This window comes from Cynocephalus volans, chromosome 3 (assembly GCF_027409185.1).
Source record: "Cynocephalus volans isolate mCynVol1 chromosome 3, mCynVol1.pri, whole genome shotgun sequence".
NCBI classification, from domain to species: domain Eukaryota; kingdom Metazoa; phylum Chordata; class Mammalia; order Dermoptera; family Cynocephalidae; genus Cynocephalus; species Cynocephalus volans.
Window position 1 is genome coordinate 66762421 of NC_084462.1, and position 3805 is coordinate 66766225.

Below are 3805 nucleotides of genomic sequence, written 5' to 3' on the forward strand. Positions count from 1 at the left end.
GTACAGACTGGGTCCCCAGGCCCCTCACACTCAGGTCCATGCTAGGTAATTGGGAAAGATTCCGGGAGCTGTTGGCAGATGACACAAGCTCAGTCCTCAGCTTCCTCAGTGGCAGCAGCTTACAGATCCAGTAGCTTACAGGTCTGGCAATGGCAGTGACCTTGCAGACGGTTCTGGGGGCACTAGCAGCAGCAGCACCAGCCTCCAGCAGCAGTACTGACCTCCCCATGGGCCCCACCCCCACCCCCAGCCCTGGGGGCATCCGGGGGGTGGGAGGTGCCGTGGATCAGAGCCACTCATCCTTTACATGCAAGTCCATAACCCAGGACACCTGGGTGCACATGCGCAATTACACTAGACGATAAACAAGGAACATCTAAGCGCACATGCCTATTTACATCAAATGCTCGGCAAGATTATGAACATCTGACGGGCCCTGACCGTTTTCCTATATTTTCCCAACAACACCTCTGTAACAACCATAATCAATCATTAACCTGGTAAATACCAGAGGTTGTGAAGAAAAATATAACTTTAACATGCGCAATTTGCTTCTGACCAGAAAACATAACTAATGCCATTTTAAGTAAGGCAGCTTCTAAGGGGATATGCAGAGGCCAGACAAGTCAAGGCAGGCCCAGGCACGCTAAATTCCAGGAAGGGAGTAATCACCACCCGGTTCCAGGAACTGACCAGTTCCTTATCTAGAGGCCACCTGGCCACAAGGAAGATAAACGATTGGGAAATACACTATTCCTTATTGGTGTGCCAGCCAGCTAAAGCCCACCAATAAATCCAAACGTCACCTCTGATAACCTGTAAACAATAAACAACTCATCCTGTTGCCAAAGTCTGTCTAAAAAAACTGTATAAAAAGTGCTTGTGTTAAGAGCTCAGGGTCGCTCCTGTCCAGGAGACTGAGTGACCCCAGCATGCTGGAATAAACTCCTCTTGCTTGATTGCAGCAGTCTCTGTCTCGTGGTCTTTGTGAGGTGAGCCATCCCGACGTGTGGGATTTGTGCATGGTGCACAAGTCTTACAAGATGAGTTTCCAAACTGTGGGAAAGAAATCACCAACCTAGAGCATCTTGGACATCTGACACTAGCCACAGCATGGCAAACTCTTCTACAGTCAGAACTGTAAGACTTGTGCACCGTGCACAAATCCCACATGTCAGGATGGCTCATCTCACAAAGACCATGAGACAGAGACCGCTGCAATCAAGCAAGAGGAGTTTATTCCAGCATGCTGGGGTCACTCAGTCTCCTGGACAGGAGCGACCCAAGCACTTTTTATACAGTTTTTTTAGACAGACTTTGGCAACAGGATGAGTTGTTTATTGTTTACAGGTTATCAGAGGTGACCTTTGAATTTATTTTATTTTTATTTTTTTTGTCTTTTTTGTGACTGGTACTCAGTCAGTGAGTGCACCGGCCATTCCTATATAGGATCCAAACCCGCAGCAGGAGTGTCACTGTGCTCCCAGCGCCACACTCTCCCGAGTGCACCACGGGCTTGGCCCAACCTTTGGATTTATTGGTGGGCTTTAGCTGGCTGGCACACCAATAAGGAATAGTGTATTTCCCAATCATTTATCTTCCTTGTGGCCAGGTGGCCTCTAGATAAGGAACTGGTCAGTTCCTGGAACCGGGTGGTGATTACTCCCTTCCTGGAATTTAGTGTGCCTGGGCCTGCCTTGACTTGTCTGGCCTCTGCACATCCCCTTAGAAGCTGCCTTACTTAAAATGGCATTAATTATGTTTTCTCGTCAGAAGCAAATTGCGCATGTTAAAGTTATATTTTTCTTCACAGAACCTACTAACCTTCTTTAAAACACCATGTGGACTGGGGATGGTGGTTAACTCACTTGGATAGAGTGTGGTACTGATGACACCAATGTCAAGGGGTCGGATCCCTATACTAGCCAGCCACCAGAGTAAAAAAAAAGAAACCATCATGTGGACAAATTTGACTGATTTTGATTTTGGCATCATTATTTTTCCATGGACCTTTAGGGACAAAAGTTAACATGTGAGGCCTCTCCATGGCTGTGTCAGCTGATGGAGGAAACATTTCTCTCCACATCCTGTGGAGAGACAGGTCTCAAAGTGCGGCTCCAAACCAGCAGCATCAGCATCACCCAGGTGTTGCTTTGCCTCACACGGATTTGTCACCTCTCTTCCCCTGGGTGACAGAGCTGCAAAAAGGATTACTCAAAGCCCATCTCTTCCAAACAGTGAGAGATCCCAAAGGGGTTAACTTCCTGGAACCTCAAGAGAGAGGCATTCCTTCCTTTGGAAATTAAGCACAAACTGGGGTTCTTTCCCTGCATTTATTCTCAAGACCAGGACCTTACCGGAAATGAACATAGGTGGGTTTTAGCAATAGAGGCTGGTAACATCAGTGAAACTAGCAAAGTGACATTCCACAATGCAATTTGCAAAAGATTGAGTTGATCCACCAACAAAAGCTTGATCTCAGCAAACATTCTCTTTCCCTCAGCAAACATTCTGCTTCCCCAGCATTTTACATATCAATCAAGTAACTTGTCTGTCCTTGAGCCAACAACTTTGCTGTGTTACAAAGACTTTAGCTCGAGGAAAGTCTCCTGTCTTTTGCAAGGTTAACATTTCTGTACATAATTCCAAAAGGTTAGGCTGAACCTGAGACTACAGGGCTTTGGAAAATAGGCCCTGTGAAATGCATTTGCTTTATAGTATACTCCACACCCAGGAGCTTATTGGAAATGCAAATTCTCAGGCCCCAGCCCTACTGAATCAGAAGTTCTGGAAGTGGGGCCCAGTCATCTGTGTTTTTTGGTGGGTTTTTTTTGTTTGTTTGTTTTTGTTGTTGTTTTTTTGGCAGCTGGTCAGTATGGGGATCCAAACCTTGAGCAGCAATCTTTCTCTTAACATGCCTTCCTTCTGATTCTGCTGCACACTCAAATTTGAAACAATAGCAACGTGACATTTGAGCACCTGTTCTCACTTTTGGCTGCACACTGAAATCACCTGGGGAGTCCTAAAATTATACCGATGCCTTGATACCTGGGTCCCCCCTCCAGAGATTGATTTAATTGGTGTGGTCTAGGGATTGGGATTTTTAGAAGTTCCCCAGGTGGTTGAATATGCAGAGTTTGAGAAGCACAGTATTACAGCATATTAGAGGGCATTACTCTGCTGCACAAGCTGGGCCCCACCCCAGATCAATTAGATTGAAATCTCCGGGGCTGGAACCTGAACATTGGTGTATGTATCTGTCTTGGCACTGGTATTTTTTTCAAGCTCCCCCGTTGATTCTCATGTGTAGCCAGGGCAGAGAATCACTTCATTATTTTACCGCTTGTAGCCTCCTTTTACTTGCTTCTCCATGGGGGCTCAGAAGTGTTTTCTGGTGGGCAAGTGTTTCAGAAGGACTTGAGCAAGCTTGGGCCATGTCACCTACCCAAAGCAGGTGTTTGGTTCTGCTTCTCCACGGTGCTTTAAGTTTCCCAGTGGTAGTGGGAGATTTGTGGTTTTCCTGCACTGCCAGTGTCTCTGACTGGATAAGTCTGCCAAATTCAGGGACAAAGTGTTAGCAAGCTCACCTGGCCAGAAGACTAATCCACATCCTCCAACATCATCTTTATAAGAGGGTGTATTGCTAGGGCTAGGGCTCACAGACTCCTTAAGCCCACTGTTCAGACTGGGTCACAAACCCTTCACACACAGGTCCATGAGCTAGCTAGTAGGAAAAGATCCTGGGAGCCGTGGGTAGAAAATTAATAGGCTTTATTCAGAGCTAGGAGCAGCCACCCTAGTGGCC